The sequence below is a fragment of the Phyllopteryx taeniolatus genome, chromosome 2, assembly GCF_024500385.1.
Source record: "Phyllopteryx taeniolatus isolate TA_2022b chromosome 2, UOR_Ptae_1.2, whole genome shotgun sequence".
Classification (NCBI taxonomy): domain Eukaryota; kingdom Metazoa; phylum Chordata; class Actinopteri; order Syngnathiformes; family Syngnathidae; genus Phyllopteryx; species Phyllopteryx taeniolatus.
The window spans coordinates 22,531,771-22,550,137 of NC_084503.1; the positions used below are offsets into that span (position 1 = coordinate 22,531,771).

The 18,367-nt window shown below is 40.9% G+C and overlaps 1 long non-coding RNA gene across 1 annotated transcript; it reads right to left on the bottom strand.

Moving 5' to 3' along the window:
- Nucleotides 1-7,108: 7,108 nt before the first annotated feature.
- Nucleotides 7,109-16,779, bottom strand: LOC133466052 (uncharacterized). The gene is made up of 3 exons (XR_009784821.1): nt 16,439-16,779; nt 14,052-14,178; nt 7,109-7,977 (listed from the first exon to the last, which is right to left on the bottom strand). It is a non-coding gene; the product is annotated as an uncharacterized LOC133466052 (long non-coding RNA).
- Nucleotides 16,780-18,367: the final 1,588 nt, after the last annotated feature.

Genomic DNA, 18,367 nt, shown 5'->3' on the forward strand with positions numbered 1-18,367 from the left:
TGTTTAAAAGCCAGACTGCGGCGGCAGGATTAATAATCGGTGAGGCAACAATTGGCCCGAGCTTGCGTCAGGTAATCAATGACACACAAAAAAAGCAAAGTGAGGCAGATGAGACGCTAGCAGAAAGGAAATGGAAAAAAACTCACTTGCTCTCTTTCCTCCACAAGGTGTAATGTGGTTAGAACTCACCTTGAATGGCTTGTTTTGGGACGTTCAATATATTTTAAATATACTGTGTATGATTCCATATTATATATGGAAGTGATCCCTAACCATGGCCGTTAGAGAATATCAGGTCTGCCGTGGGAAATTATTTAATTTCACATAAAGTGTTTTCAAAGTGTAAGCGAATGTCTTTAACCACTTTAAGAAGAGTGCTTTAACCAAAAACAACATCAAGTACATAAAATGATACTTCAAAATCTTTAAAAATCAAGCCGTTCTCTTTTCTCTCAAACACTGTGGACCTCTCCACTGAATGTGCTGAAACCATGCCCTGCCCAACTGTCAGCCGTCAATCAAATACCACTGCTACATCCTGAAAACATGGATGCGACTTTGTCGAGCATCTTTCTTATGCCTACACATAACTACATTTGAGGCGCAATATGTCAGCTTAAAGCCAGTGGCTGAAATATATCCACCAGTTTGTCGGGGAGCTTTTCAAAGCCGCGACAGCGAGGCACTCTAAAGCGGAAATGTCAGCGAGAAGCTCCTGTCCATGTGCTGACTGTCACGTAGAACTTGAACTTAAATGGTAAAAAAAACTATTTAATACTATCTCCACAACTGAGTGCTATAAAGTTCTCAATATTTGCACATTTTCAGCAATTAATTGTAACATGTATATAGAAATGTATTTAGAAACCGATTTACTGAATTTACAGGGTCTTTAATTGTTCTAAAAAAAAAATATTACAAATAATTTCTCTTTGTTCATCTATGTATGCCAGCAACCTGTAGTGAATTCTCTTTCACGAGATGGCAGAAGGTACAGTTACCCTGTTGCCATTCATAAAAAACAATAACTTTTTGTTCAACTAAACAGGCCCACATTTCACACTGATACTACTTTTAGCCTGCTACTTTCTGCATTTTGGTAAATAAACAAACCACTGCCTAATCATCCAATCAGATTTCTCTCATGTCATCCCTATGCCACACACAGTAGTAATGTGTGATACTATAATACTGATACCTAGTAAAAATGGGGTGAGTATTGCTGATATTTTTTAAAAGCTGAGGTGTTTTTATGCTTTTACTGAACAATATCACCACCAATTTCTGTATTGATCCTATTAACTAATGCCAGGTACTTTCTGCAGTTGAGAAAATACACAGTACCCATACAAGCCCACTATATCAGGACCACATCTCATTACAAGCACTGACCAATGGTACAATCAGATTGTGCGACAGTTATCGTTATGCTACTCACTACCACTAGGAGGCATATTTGTATGATATATTTGTCCATGATATGTGGTGAGGTGTTTCACGCTTATTCGGTTTGGGCTTTTAACCCGATTCTAATCGCAATACAAGGCTCCATGTAAACCAGGCAATGTCTCACAATAGGGGGGTTTACATGGCGCCTTCTATTCCTATTATAATCGGTTTAGAAGCCCAAACCGAATGAGCGTGTTACACCTCAGTTGCAATAAACAGGCCAAACCTAAATTGAATTTCATTCGGTTTCACAGGGGTGGAATATTCCTTCTGCCAATCCGATCAGAAGTAAAAACTTTTCATGTAAACCGTGAATGGGAATGGTGTCGGGGTGCGCTGTCTGCGCATGCTCTGTCTTGACGTGATTGCGCGGTGATCATCGTTTCCGCACAAAGTATGGCAGCTTCAGACCAGAGCTCGAATGCCAAAGAGATGTTATTTTTAACTACTTGTGACTTGTTTTTATCAAGCGGTTGTTTTCATAAAAGTGTAAAAACTATCCCAACTGCTGTACTAATTAGACGTCAGAACTCCATCTTGATAAATGACGTGATGTCTACATCGATGTATGCATGTCACACGGCTGTTCTGATTAAATGTAGTGCACATGTTTATGCCCAATCGGAATAGACACATAAACAGTTGACCAGAGATCTTCAGTTGGAATGATTTCAATTGGAATGACCAAAAAGTGTCCATCTAAACCCGGCTAATGTTTTTTGAAAGCTGCTTTCTTCCAAACCTGCCTGTGAATATTTTCATTCATCCATGTCATTTCATTCTCAGGGCATTGAATCCATCGCAACTGGGCTGTTCTGTTTGTCTTAGAAAGCGTTTCACCTCTCATCCGAGCAGACGTCATCATTTCATGCAACACGTCTTAGATAGGACACACTAGCCCAAAACGGTTCAACCAACTCTGTGTATTTGTTTGGATCCACCGTCTCAGATAAGAGAAGCCCTTCGATTTTACATGTATGGCCACGAGCCAGCAGAAGGTTAAAAAGACGTCTCCCTCGCCTCCTGCAGTCCAACAAGCAAGGACTCGGCAGCAAAACACGGATTAGGTGGAGATTATTAAATGTCAGATCTTAAAACGAATACTTTTTACAGCCTCAGTGAATCAATACTACTTATCTTTGATAAAAGAGGCCCGGGCAGGCAGGCAGATGTGCCAGCGTGGCAGGGGCAGACGCATCTCGCCGTCTCCCACCAAACAATACCGCTACTAATCTCGTTGGGAGATCCCGGAAGAATGTACTGGAAAGGGATTGTTTTGATGTGCTCGTTTCTTTGCGATTGTGGTCAAAAGTCCAATGTGAACGGGAAAATGATCAGGCGCTTTTATCAAGGTGGAATCATTTTTAATCCGATGACATGGGGTTTATCTATCAGAGGAAAACAGGATGACCCAATAATCAAAGCAGAAAATTTATAATATTATTATACTATTAAAGAAAATATATGATACTGTATATCATATATTATAAAATTACATTATATAGAAAAACATAATAAATATACTATGCATTAATACATTATTCCAAGTGCAGTCTATTTATTGTATATTTAAATATGTAATTTATTTAATACATTTTAATAGTAAAAAATAGTGCTACTATAAATTTATTATTAACATTGTATTCATAATCGCTGTGGATGCCACATCCATGCTTTTATCTCAAGTACACTTGACTATTGTCAAGGAGGTCAGAGCATCCATCCATCCATTCATCCATTTCCTGAGCCGCTTATGGTTGCAGGAGTGCTGGAGCCTATCCCTGCTATCATCGGGCAGGAGGCGGGGTACACCTTGAACTGGTTGCCAGCCAATCGCAGGAGGTCAGAACATGTTACTCCAATTTTAAACTCTATAAATAATTAAATGGTTTCGGTCTTCAATACATGAAATAAATGCTAATGGAATATAAACCCAGTAGGGCTGTGCGATCTACAGACTCAAATAGTGGAGTACAGAGTCCAAAATAAACATAGTGAAGCAGCATTTAACTGTTATGCTGCACACAAATAGAATAAATTGCCAACAGAGGTCAAGTCAGCTCCAAGTGACAAAGTTTTTAAGTCAAGTCCAGATTAAAAACTCATACATACAAAGGAGCTCTTTTAAAGCATTTTAAAGTAATTTTTAAAAATCATTTTCTTGCACCGGTATTTAAAAAAAAAAAAATAGTAAACTGTCTTTTATTTCTGTATGTTGTTTTTAAATCTTTTTTGATCTTTGTTTTTAAATGCTTTTAAATGTACTTTTTATTATGCAAAGCACATTGCATTTATTATTTGTGCAGAATATTACATCTGTGCTTTTATGCAGATGATGTGGTCCTTTGGCTTCATCAAGCCGCGATCATCGACTCTCGCCGGAGCGGTTCACAGCCAAGTGTGAAGTGCTTTTGATGAGAATCAGCATCTCCAAATCTGAGACCATCCTGCTCAGTCGGAAAAGGGTCAATTGCCCTCTACGGGTCGAGGAAGACATCCTGCCCACAAGTGGAGGAGTTCAAGTACCTTGGGGTCTTGTTCTCAAGTGAGGGAAGAATGGAGTGGGAGATCGACAGGCGGATCAGTGATGCGGACCTGTATCGGTCTGTCGTGGTGACGAAGAAGCTGAGCCTCAAGGCGAAGCTCTCGATTTACTGGTCGATCTACGTTCCTACCCTCACCTATGGTCACGATCTGTGGGTCGTGACCGAAAGCACAAGATCGCAGATACCAGCGGCCGAAAGGTGTTTCCTCTGCAGGGTCTCTGGGCTCTCCCTTTGAGATAGGGTGAGAAGCTCGGTCATCCAGGAGTGGCTGCTGCTCCTCTGCATTGAGCAGAGCCACATGAGGTGGTTCGGGAATCTGGTTAGGATGCCTCCTTGATGCCTCCCTGGTGAGGTTTTTCGGGCACGTCCAAACGGGAGGAGGCCCCGGGGACTTTTTTTTGGCTACTTAATACTATTTTGGTGGATTTAATCACACTCATTGCCTTGATCCAGGATCTACTCTTAAAATGACAAAATGCCCTCTGACAAACTGTGAGTCTCAGCTGCTGGTCCCGTACTATTGTACGTATTCTTACTATGGAACTTTACTTTCCTATATCAAGATTACAAGTTTCAGAAATGCCTGATATTAACAGCAATTATTGTGCAGAACTATGTGCTTTCTCAGAATCCGCAGGCAGTACATCCTCTCTGGGCCTTTTTGAGGACAGAGTTGATGTTGATCACCCACTTCAGGTCCTGAGAGACTGTAATTCCCAGGAACTTGAAGGTCTCGACGGTTGACACAAGGCAGCTGGACAGCGTAAGGGGCAGCTGTGGCGCAGGATGCCTCCTGAAGTCCACGATCATCTCTACAGTCTTGAGCGTGTTCAGCTCCAGGTTGTGTCGGCCGCACCACAGCTAAAGCCGCTCCACTTCCTGTCGATATGCAGACTCGTCACCGTCTTGGATGAGGCCGATGACAGTGGTGTCATCTGCAAACTTCAGGAGTTTGACAGCTGGGTGAGGTGCAGTCGTTCGTGTAGAGAGAGAAGAACAGCGGAGAGAGAACACAACCTTTGGGTGCCCCAGTGCTGATGCTACATGTGGATGAGGTGGTCTCCCCCAGCCTCACCTTCTGTGTCCTGCCCGTCAGAAAGCTGTAAATCCAGAGATCTATTGAAGATCTGTGTGAAGACTGGAGCGAGCTGGTCCACGCAGACTTTGAGGCAGGATGGGGACACATGGTCTGGGCCTGCCGCTTTGTTAATCTTTTGTTGTTTGAAGATGCGTCTCACATCCTGTTCGTGGCTGGTTAAGGCAGAAGTCAGAAGTGTGATGGTGGTCGGTGGTGCGGTTGGGTGGGTGTGGGGTGTGAAAGTGTCATTTTAAAATCTGCAGTAGAAGGTATTCAAGCCGTTGGCTAGTGTGCTATTGTTCTCAGCTTGGGGTGATCGTCGCTTGTAATTGGTCAGCGATTGGAATGCATGCCAGACTGATTTAGAGTCATTGGCGCTAAACTGTTTTTCCAACTTTGCTGCATAGTTCCTCTTTGCAATGTTAATTTCTTTAGTCAGCTGGTTTCTAGCTCGATTATACAGGGCCCTGTCCCCTCTTTGATATGCGTCCTCCTTAGCTTGGTGAAGTTGCTTAAATTTGGCAGTGAACCACGGCTTGTTGTTATTGAATGTGCAAAATGATTTTGGTGGTACACAAACCTCTTCACATAAACTAATATAGAATGTGACAGTGTCCGTATGCTCATCCAGGCTGCCAGCTGAATTTTCAAAGACACTCCAGTCTGTACAGTCTAAACAGCTTTGAAGTTCTATCTTTGCTTCATTGGTCCACTTTTTCACTGTTTTCACTGTAGGCTTCACGCATTTAAGTTCTTGTCGGTATTAAGTGAATTAAGCTGTGATCAGACGAGCCCAGTGCTGCACAAGGTTTGGCACAGTATGTGTTATTTAGCGTAGTATAGCAGTGGTCTAAAATGTTATTTTCCCTGGTGGGACAGTCGATGTGCTGCTTGTATTTAGGGAGTTCGTGGTTGACTTTAGCTTTCTTAAAAGTCCCCAAAAATAAAGAGGGGTGAGTCCGGGTGTTTTTTTTCAATTTCATTTACTTGTTCGGCGGCCGACTGGTTAGAGCGTCAGCCTCACAGTTCTGAGGACCCGGGTTCAATCCCTGGCCCCGCCTGTGTGGAGTTTGCATGTTCTCCCTGTGCCTGTGTGGGTTTTCTCCGGGCACTCCGGTTTCCTCCCACATCCCAAAAACATGCATGAATTGGAGACTCTAAATTGCCCGTAGGCATGACTGTGAGTGCGAATGGTTGTTTGTTCCTATGTGCCCTGCGATTGGCTGGCAACCAGTTGAGGGTGTACCCCGCCTCCTGCCCGATGACAGCTGGGATAGGCTCCAGCACGCCCGCGACCCTAGTGAGGAGAAGCGGCTCAGAAAATGGATGGATGGATGGATTTACTTGTTCGGTGAGCATTAGGAGTGCGGCGTTCGTGTTAGCTTGAGGCAGAATGTAGACACCAGCGAGAATGAATGATGCAAACTCACGAGGAGAGTAGAATGGATTACAGTTCAAAAACAGTGACTCCAAATGCGGGCTGCAGTGTGTGCTGAGCTCCGTGACGTCCGCACACGTTGATATACAAGCATATCCCGCCGCCTTTTGTTTTCCAGAAAAAAACATTACAATATTACACATTATTAACAATGTAAATAACTATAAATAAATGTGTACATATTTGAGTACCATATTATCTTTTATAATAAAATATTATTTCTATTTATTCTATTTAAAATGATTGTAAAAACTAGAATTATATTTCTAAATAGTATACTTTTCCATATGATGCATTTCAGTAAGTTTCTTAAACGTTTTTGAAATTGGCCACTTGATGAAGTGCACTTGCACAATAATGTACTTTTGACATTCTCATGCAAGAAAATAGTGTAACGGGTATTTTAGAAACAAAGTTCTGCACCATTTTTAAATATCTCAATGAATGTGTCAATCAAAACTAAACATTATGGTTTCTATAAATGTTGTGTGTGTGTGTGTGGGGGGGGGGGGGGGGGGTGTCTAAATATGAGAGTATTTTTCTGTCTTTGGGCGACACACTGACAGTTCCCATCAATTTCTCCCCAAGTCCAAATTGGACTCAGTGACCTACAAGTGCATATTTAATACGCCACATGAAGCAAGAAAAGGCCTGTGCAAATCGTAGCCTTCTGTTCTTATTACTCAGCGTTCTGCGGTCTTTCTCACAAATAGCTGCAGTGGTAAAAAAACTATTTTCCCAAAGGTGCCCTGATTGACATGTGAAAATACTGATGTAAACAAACCAATCAGAAGGCCTTGTGTTGATGGCGGCCTGAGGTCCGCCACGCCTCATCTCAGTTTTTTGAATTACTGCTCCAAAAAGCTCTCTGAAGTTTGGAGAGCCCACCGACTGCCAGCGAGTGTGCTTCATTACCTTTCATTCTCACTGTGTGTGTGTGAGTGTGTGTGTTGATGAATTTGTAGTGCACCCTCGCCGCCTTCATCCAAATCATAATTACAATGTAATATCACGCGTAAGGCAGCGCCCCTGCTGTTTTTTTCTCTTCCTCATCTCTTCTATGAATATCAAATGTTGTCACACTGGGCTCTCAAAGCTGCGCAGCTACTTGCCAGGCACACCGCTTGTGTGTGTGTGTCTGTCTGTGTGTGCGTGCGCGTACGTGCGTGCGTATGCTTGTGTAGGTCGCAGAGACACAAAGTGTTCCGGTTTGTCTGTATTTTGTTCCGTGCAGTTGCCATGTGTTCTGACGTTATACAGAGGTCCGAAATGTTCCAGTCTCTTGAGAGTACGGAGCACGGTCGTAGGCCTGTCACAATTCGACTTATCCTTCGATAAATAAAACGGACACAATAGTTTTTCCGGATTCGATACTCGATGGTGAGTTGAGTTGTTGTGTCATTAGCCGCAAGTGGGCTCGTGGGACGCCGGCAGGCCGGTTTTGGCTCCGTCCATTACTCCACATCCTGCACACAAAAGAGTCACTTTAGGGAAAGTTAACTTTTTATTATTTTAGCTAGCCCGCGAGCTAACAAGGTAAGGAGCTAAACGGCTCGTTCCACCACGGCGACGTCGTTTAAAATGTCAGCACCTCGCTGTGAATTGTTGTGTGCTGGTCCCCAATTAACACACACATGGGATAGTTAACTGTGCAAACAAATCTTCAGTTGTTCAACCCCAATTATGCACAAACCGTGGACTAATTTTTTGTTTCCATAGATTGTTGCTTTCTATTGCGCAAGGTGGTGGTGCTGATGAATTGGTGAAAGGGCTGCTCTCCTTCCTTATGATAATACATTGCATGTGGATGACTAAGCATGCCATTGACTTTTTTTGTTTGGATTATTTTCAGGCATTATTTCTCTTGTGCAAAGGTGGCAGTTATCATTCATAAATGAACCCTTGATGTCTACAGTGCATGGCAAAGTGTATTGAGGATCATTTATTGACATATTTTCTCCATTGTTGTTAGTGTGTTTATCTCGACCGATGCGTTCAATGCAGCGTGGTTTTTATTGTTTCTGGCGGTCATGTTTTGGTGTGGGTAAAATGCGAGCAAAAACACAGATTTGGAGCTTAAATTAAAACTGATGCAGACTAACATGGTAACCTCTGAGCCAGTTTGACGCTTGATAGAAAGCCAGGGTGTTCATAATCATGTATATTTTTGTCTATGGGTCGTGTAAGGAAAAAAAAAAAAATAATAAATAAATCAATTTGTGCACATTCGTAAGGTGCTGCCGCTGCCTGTACTCCCTTGGGAGCAAAGCAAATTAATTTGCGACTCTCACAAATTGATTTTGCAATCACAGCATTAGATAAATAACCGAACGCGATAAATACAGTTATTATCTCTTAGAGGTGTAATTAGTGCAAAAGAGTGAACTTGATTCCCCACAACCCCTGAAAGTTAGGCAACCAATAAAATTGACATTAGTGCAAAACCCCTCTAAAATGAGCCTCAAAGACGATAGCAGCATTCCCACAAGGTGGTGATGTATCTTTACCCGTTTGTGCAATGTGATTCTGAGTGATTTTAAATGTTACTTGAAGCACCACAAGGCATGCACTGATGGTTACTTGTCTGCTCATTAATGCACTTTGACAGTATTTATGCCTGCCTCTGTATTGTAAGTGAGGCATGGTTTATTCATGGCTAATCAAAGTGTTGGGAAAAATAATGTAAGATTTTATGCTTCTTTTAATTGTATTTCTATTTTTTTACGCTGGCTGAAGCGGAGTCTGGAGAGCACCGAGAGGCTGTTTTGGAAGGTTTTAGTGGATACAGACGTTACTTGCGTTGGTCCACGTGGAAATGCAATTACAGTGCGGACAAACATGCTTAACAACTGCTAATTAGCATTAAACGTGGAATTACTTCATTACAGGGCTCTACTTTAAAACTATCGCTTAATTATACAATGCTGTATTACTGCAACTTTCCTGACTTCAGTGCAGGGTGTGAGAGTTACAGAATGTAAGAGTTGATGGTAGTCTGTCTTTATAGGATGTGTGCCCTGCTTCTAATTGCCGATCAGTCCACCGTCCAGTCTGTATTTGGCCCCAAGTCAGATCCAGATCCCGGCAGCTCTGAACGTGATAAGCGATATACCGAATGGATGGATTAGTTCTAGTCACTGTGTTTGTTTCTATTGTGCAAGGTGGTAGTTACAGTATCATGAATGAGTGATAAGAGACGAATCATATGACAGGCTCAATGTACTTTTTTTCTCTCTTTTTTTTTTTTAATTTCTAATCGTTCGCTGTTATTGGCCAGGTCGTCATTGTTAATGAGACCTGACCTACCTAGTTAAATAAAGGTTAAATGAAAATGAAAAATATTATTATATTGTGCCAGGTGGCTGTTATCATTCATAACCGGCTGACGGAACCGGGGCATTCAATCATGATGCGTACATGGCATAAACCTTTTTGTATTCAATTTCTTACTTTTAGTATATACTTGTGTCATTCTAGTCATTTCTATTATGCGAGTGTTTTCACATTAACCTGTAACATTGTTGTGTTATTGTCCCTTTACCAATATTGTACTGAGCAGCCAGAAGGGAAACATGCACCATTAGTGATTCTACAATATAAGCACAATTTTCTTATTTGCCATTGCTGTTACAACACAAAACGCCAAAGAAAAAGCAGCACACACTTGTGTAGCTACTCCTTTAGGTGCTAACTGAGTTCAAATCTCACCAGATCTGAATTTTTTTGTACAACTTTTGAGGAAGATTGTCTCAGCATTTAACTTTGAGCTTTAACGTTTAGCTTAAGCTAGTGTGTCATCGTTTTTGTTTGTATAGGAAAGGAAGATATTTAGGACCTTTTTAGCTTCAAGTGGCATACTTCCTAATTCCCAGCAGTATTTGAACCTCCAACACTTCTTTTGTGTTTTCATTTTATGCCTCTCCATCTTGGATGGAAACTATAGTGTGTTGCCTCTTGTGGCCTGCATTTAAAATTAATAAAATGTAAAAGTTCAATTTCACCACTTCTCACCATGCTGAGATTTTTTATTTTTATTTTTTTTGTATTTTTTAAAATCCGCCCTGCCAAATAATACTTAAAAGAAATTTGCACCATGCTGCCAAATTAGCAAGTGACAATTGTTTTTACCATCAGCTGAAGTGGGAAGCCCAGTGTAGGCCGTGATGGGCTCCAAGTGGAATGGAGCACCCCGTGATTCACGGCTCACTCTAAATGTAAATGAGACGGTTTCAGGAGTGCGCTGGTCACGAGGCAACAGACGCACTGATGGCACATGCCAATGTCATATACAAGACTTTTTAATGGCGTTGAGGGGCCATTCGCTGAGGCTGAAAAGGGTGCTGACAACACTTTCAAACATGCTATACTCACATGCATATACACTACAGGGTGGCAAAAAGTAGATACAGTGAACTCTCTCATATTCACTGTTTGGTATTGGAATATTCACATACCATACCCATCTTGTGCGCCAAGGAACTATGTTGAAGAGAGTTGAGGAGCTTCATTTAGACCAAGGCAGTGCTTTGCCTCCATCTTGTGGCATCTTGGTGCCAAGAATCAATGATGTGAATGAAGGAGCTTCATTTAAACAAAAGTAGTGCTTTACCACCAGGGCCGGCTCGCCCACTGGGCGAGTTTATCAAATGCTAAGGGCGACGTGGCCTCTCGCGGGGAAAAAATGGGTAAAGATGTATCTTCAATATACTGCACAGTAATTATAGTTAAACAAATTAACTCTTAATTTCAAGTAAAAATTGTCAACTTTTAGGAAAGAAAGAGGGTTTACATGGCAATTAATATAAACAATTAATTAAATAAGACAAGAGGATCTATGTGAAATAGTTTGAAATCAGCGTTCCTCCCCGGAACATTAAAGCAACGCACCCTGCCACTGATAATAGCAACTCAGACGTAAACAAATGTCGCTAGCAAGTACAGAATGGGGCATCGACGCTTCGTAAAGGTTGCAAGGCTGCTGGAACGGAACATATTGTGCAAAACTAAATCATCCACACAATCCCGAACAGTAAGGCCCTGTTTCAAGATCAGAGACAAAGATAGGACTAAAATAATGCCATGATTGAAGAATTCATTTGAATGAATCTATCCATCCATACATCCATTTTACCTCACTGTAAAATATTTCATATTAAGGGCAATAAGAACATGGATATACATGACTAATTTAATGTTAAAACAACAGCGACGGCTTTATTTATCTTCATTGTGGAGAAATGTGAAAAATAAGTAAATCTAAGGTTGGTGCTAGATGTTGTAGTAATTAAAACCGTGCGTTGGGTTTGTTACTACCTACAGTTATTTACAATAGCGTATTTTCCCAAAACTTTAATCCTAAATCTAAAGGCAATTAATGCACCTTGGCAAGTGACTAAATGATAAAGGGATGCAATTTGTAGATGAACTGTCAAACTAAACTCCTGAATGCCAAAACGAAGGAATAAAAAAAAAAAATCAACTTGTTTCGTAAGCATCTGTAAATTGCCCATGGGGCGGGGGCAATTGGGCGCCATATAAAATCTCGCCAAGGACGCCACAATGGGTAGGGCTGCACCAATTTACCACGAAATGATGGCCTCTATAGGCAATTATAAAACTTTATGGGATTTTTGCTATTCTCTGCGAGTCTCCGTCCCAATCCAGGAGGATGAATAGCAAATCCTTCCTTCCTTCATTATTTTCTTTTATACATCCTTGTTTTGTTCTTGCCATTCTTCCTTCATCCCTTTCTTCTTGCCTTCCTTCCATCCTTCCTTCAATTCTTACTTCCTTTAGAACGTACAATCCTGTCTTCCTTTAATTAATTTTAAAAGCGTAAACTTACTTGTTCAAGTCGGTTAATCCTCAAAAGAGGCTCTGCTAAAATAAGAAAAAAATTAATGAAAAACGAAAAAAATTAAAAGAAATGCATGTCTCCTTAATGTAAATACAACAAAAATTTTAAATAAAGCTTGACTGTCATTTTTAAAATAGGCTGTTACTGTATATCCTTCGAAAAACATACATTTTCTTAAAAGGTCTTCTTGCGTCAAAATAACCATTTTTGTTCGGCTGTTTTATGCAGCAGAACCAGTGGCATAGGGGTGCCCTCCTAAATGAGCTATTGTACCCCCCAAATGAGTTGTGCCCTGCCACAGGTCCCTGCAGTGTAGTGTTTTTGTGCTAACCTTTATATACTGTATACAGTGGTGCCTTGAGATATGAGTTTAATTCATTCCGTGTCCATGCTCATAACTCAAAACACCCTTCTCTCAAATTATCTTTCCCCATTGAAATGAATGAAAATGCCATTAATATGCCACCTCCTCCCCAGAAAAAAAGTTTTTTGTTTTTTTAATGAAGACAATTGCACTCTATAATATTGTACTTTATAAAAACACAGAAAATGTAAATAATTAAATAAAATGTAAAGCATTAAACAGTTTGTGACTCATTATTGAATGCTGCTGCCAATTCAGTGTGCTGTACCTTCTGGTGTGCCCGCTTTGGCCACCGGGAGGAATTACTGTATAGTACAGCAATGCAGACAAACGAAGAATAGATTTCTGCCATACCGCTCAATAAGTTGCTGTAATATTAATCTTTTTTTTTTTGTCAAGGATGAATATAGACCCGTGGAAAAAGTTATGTCCATATGTGTTGTTCCATCATATGCGTTCAAATATCCGTTTCTTAAAGGGTTTGTCGATGCTAACTGTTAGTATGTCAGTGCCCTTTTCGTCGTTGTTTGTTCACATTACGCTAGCGGACTTTCCTAAGGCAAAGCTGTGGTCGTTTTACATAAACTATGTGTAATTCTCTTTATTTTTACCATAAACGTCAACTAGAAGTGGGATTAAACAACATGAAACCTCTCCTTTTTTTATTAAATGTATGCTGACTCAACTCTTCTAAAAGCTCAGCCATGTGCTTAATTTATCCAATGCCCACCATCCAATATGTGTTCTATAATGCTTAATGTTGAACGTGTGTGTGTGTGTGGTTTGATTGTTGAACTATAACATTTTATTTCTAATGGGGGTTGGCTTCTTTTTACACTTGTATGGCATTTGAGAATATTTTTATAAAACTTTTATTATTCATAATTTTTCCCATGGGACATATGTCATTTCTTGATGAGGTAAAAAGGTGATGTACAAATGTTTATTTTGGTAATAAAATAATCATATATTCTCTTAAATTATATTATTCATAATTCATTACATTATAATTGTTTACCAATTACTTAAATCATTACAATACATAAATTAGGTAAATGAATAAAAATTAATACAATACATTTTTAATTAACTATTTGAAGGGGGAAAAAAATCTGCAATATTAATGCAACACATATTTCAGTACTTTTGGTAATGTAAATGCTCAGGGGGCCTGATCAAAGAACAGAGTGGGCCCTTGGGTAGAAGCTCGACTGTTTTTATCCTGATGTTCCAATCAGCATGATGTGTTTTTCAAGAAACAATCAGAACAACATCACAGCACTAACGCTGCAGAGGAGACAAGCATGCACGGTCGTCACCTTAACTTCAGGTTAGGGTTCTAGAGGTCCTGCTGGGCGGAGGATGGTAGGTTGGGGCTGACGGGGGTGTTCCGGAAAGGCGTGCTATATATTTTTCTGTGCAGTCCAGAGGGGAACACGTTGGGTCCTGGCGGCAAGCAGATAGAAGGGAGTTGAATGGCAGAAACACACTCACATGCTGAGGGCATCGTCCCGCAAACTGTCAGTCTGTAACTGTAAGAGCATCTTCACTCAGAAGAGCCTCAGCTTTAAGTGTGTAGAATTGGCAACACAAACCAGCCTGTAGCTACTCCTTGAAGACTCAAAAACATCAGACACACAACAGAGGTAACAAATGTAAATTATTGTAAAAACTTTATTACTGATATAGACGTACCTATATCTGCAGCACATATACAGATGGAACCAGATGTTTGCAAACACTATATAAAAAGACACTTTTTCCCCTCACTGTCTGACATGAAATCATACTTTTCCAAACAAAACGTTTATTGCGTTAGGTCAATTGGGATTATCAAAATCATTTCTATTTGCTAAATGCCAGAATGATTAGCGAGAGAGAGAGATAGGGGGAATTTACATTACTTTCTTCATATTCAGATGTTTATGTACAGTAAGATAATTATTTACACAGTTTGGGAGAACCCAGATTATTATCATTTCTTTGGAAGCTTCTGATCGGTTTATTGACAACATCTGACTTAATTACAGACGTGGATGTATTTGAACAAGGCACACCTGAAACGCACTGCTTCCTTGTTTAACATCACGGGGAAGTCGCAAGAAATCAACCAAGCTATCAGGAAGAGAATTGTGGACTTGCACAAGCCTGGTTCATCCTTTGGTGTGATTTCCAGATGCCTGAAGGTGCCACGTGGCTCTGTTCAAACACCATGGAAATGTCCAGCCATCATAATGCTAAGGAAGGAGAATGGTTCTGTGTCCCAGAGATGAATGTGCCGTGGTCCGAAATGTGCATATCAACCCAAGAACAAAAGCAAAAGACCTTGTGAAAATGCTGGCTGAACCTCGTAAGTGTTTCATTGTCCACAGTGAAAGTACTGTACAGACATGGTTCGACAGGCCACTCTGCCAGGAAGAAACCATTACTCCAAAATAAACAGTTTACAGATTACAGTTTGCACATGCATACAGGGTCAATAACCTTCATTTTTGGAGACATGCCCTGTGGTCTGACAAAAGTCAAATTGAACTGTTTGACCATAATGAGCATCGTTATGTTTGGTGGAAAAAGGGGGACGCTTGCAAGCCTGAGATCACCATCCAGACTTTGAAATTCGGGGGTGCCAGCATCATGTTGTGGGGTTGTTTTTCTCCAGAAGGGACTGGTGCACTTCACAAAATAGATGGCTTCATGAGGAAAGAACATTAAAGGTCCCATATTTTGGCCGTTTAGGCCTCCATAGGGTGACTCTCTAACATAGACTTAATATAAATGTCAATTTCATTTAAAAAAAAAAAAAAAAAAAAAAAAACCTTGGTTTTGTCATACGAGTGTGCAGAAAAAGCCCCTCTGACAGCTACTTCTGTTTGACCCAGTTTTGTATCCGCTTTATCCATACTTGGCTAAGACTGCCCCCTTTCCTCTGATTAGTTGGCTCTGTGTAGAAGACTCACTTCTAAGAAAATCAGGAAAGGTTTAGTCTGATTTCATGTCAGACAGTATGAAAAAAAGGTCTTTTTATACAGTGGATGTAAACATCTGGTCAACAGAATGGCTCTGACTCATTTCTTTTGGTCACATCACCAATTGTTTCTTGGTGGGATTTGTGGATCCTAACTGCCCTATGAGCCAATGAAAATATTGCAGGCATATTCAGTCACTGCGGCACTTTTAGATGACTGGATCTGCCTCACAGATCTGGAGAGCCAGGTTCAAATTCATGGAGTTTGCATGTTCTCCCCCATGCCTGCTTGGGTTTTCCTGGTACTCCGGTTTCCTGCCACCTTCCAAAAACATGCATGGCAGGTTAATTGAAGACTGTAAATTGCCTTTAGGTGTGAATGTTTGTTTGTCTATATGTGCCCTGCAATTGGCTGGCGACCAGTTCAGGGTGTACCCAGCCTCTCGCCCAGAGTTAGCTGGGATAGGCTCCAGCATGCGCGTGACCCTTGTGAGGATAAACGGTACGGAGAATGGATGGATGGATATTCAGTCACTTTACCAATTGTTGCATGGTGGGATTCTGGGCGTGTCATCCCAACTGCTCCACAAGCCAATTAAAAAAAAATGGTGGCATATGTGGTCCTGCCACTGCTTTTTTTTACGAGACTTATTTTAACAAGATCATCCTCAATGAACAGTATTAAAAAAAACTCAACCTCTTTTTATATTTGAATGACGGTTAAGAGAACATATAGCATACCTGTCACGTTTGGGGTTTGGTCGAAGGCAAGGAAGGCAAGGCAAAAACATGGAGGACCCAAGTGCAGGGAAGCAGGGAGGCAACGCAGTAGTGCAGTCGTATATGAAAAATTATATTTAATTCAAAAAACAAAGGAAAACAAATATCATGAAAAAGTCTAAATGCTAAATTAACAAAGTCCAAAATCTAAACACAAAGTAACAAAGAAACACTTGAGTAAACCCAAAACAAGAAAGAAGACAGGACTGGTGAAATAACTGAGCGACAACTGGTGACTATGACTTGGCACAGACAGAGACAATGACACCTGACAATGACATACTGCAAAGACACGTGACAACGACAATGAACCGACAAGAACTGCTAGAAACCAGGGAACTAAAGACAAATAGATTGATGAGACTACGAGGAACACCTGGACAAGACACGAGTGGCTGGAGAGAGCTGATTGGTCGACGAGAAAAGGTGGACACAACAACCAAATGAGCACACGACAAACATGGAACACAGGAAAACATGGAACAAAACTAAACACAACCCAAACCAAAACACAGACCATGACAATACCTCACAAGATCGCAGTTTGGTAAGCAGAGACTTGACTCTCCAAAGTGTTTTGCTTTTTTCTTGGCTTTTCATTAACAGTGGTTCACTTATTATACACTTGTGTGACAGTTAAGAATATTGAGACACAATTGCCTGTTTTACATATGTAAAAAGAGAAAACGATTACCCCAAAAAATGCATGTAAAGTAAATAAACATTTTTGGAACAAATCATTTTGATTTAGAAATTCAATTCTGATGTATCCATCAATAAATTTTAATCGACAATGGAAAACAAAAGTGTGGCGTCCTCGGGGTACCATATTTTTTTGATGGTGACAACGTTTAATCCAAATGTATGCAGCTCAGGTGGAGCTCTGGAGGGTCAAGGACGGTGTGGGATTTGCAGCCCAGGGAGGGCACAGAGCTGTAAACAGAGACACCGCTTACCTGCCAATCACATACCCGTCACTGCACAGGTCTGAAATATCCACAGTCAGCAGGCCTGTGTGTGTGTGTGTGTGTGTGTGCTTACGTCTGTCTATGCCCTTGTGTGTGTGTATGTGTGTGTCTTTTGAGTCTTTGTCAGTGTATGAGCGTGAGTTTGTCATTTTGTCTGTCTTTGTGTGTGTGTGTGTCTGTCTTTGTGAGTCTGCATGTTTGTGTGTTTGTGTCTTTGTATGTGTGCATACGTGTCTGCATTCATGTATGTGTTTGTGTGTCTGCGTCTGTGTGTGTATCTGTGTGTCTTTGTCAGTGGATGTGTTTGAATCATTTTCTGTCTTTGTATGTGCCTTTCTGTTTCTTTGTGTGAGTGTCTGTCTTTGTATGAGTGTGTGTCTGTGTGTGTGTCCATCCAGAGTGTTTTTGACCTCCAGGGTGAATGAATCTGCAGTTCCAGAGCTGGCTCTTGAGTGGCGTCGGCTTCTTCGTCCTCCTCTATCACGATCAGCCCGTTAGCTCTAATGAGAAGCGACGTATTGTCCTTCCGTCACTTCATTCAGCTGCCATGTTGGCGACTAAATTGCTTTCTTAGCCGCTGGGCGATGAAGGACAAAATAAGATGTCAAAAGAGCACGTGAGAGGCTCCTCGTATTTTAAATGTACAGCAGAACAATAGACAGGCAGCCTCCATTAATGTCTATGTTCAGTATGAATGGATGACATCTCAACATGTCCAAAATGAGAGCTACATTACATTAAAGTACACAGGGGCTTTTGTAGTGTTAGCTGCTTGTGTAAGATGATAATTTAATACTGCAAATGTAGGCTATTTGTAGACTCACACACGCTTCCCCACAGGCCAACAAAGACAGACTAATTAAAGCTGAGATACTCTATACACAAGTGTCATGTCGCCAGAGGTGGGTAGAGGAGCCAAATA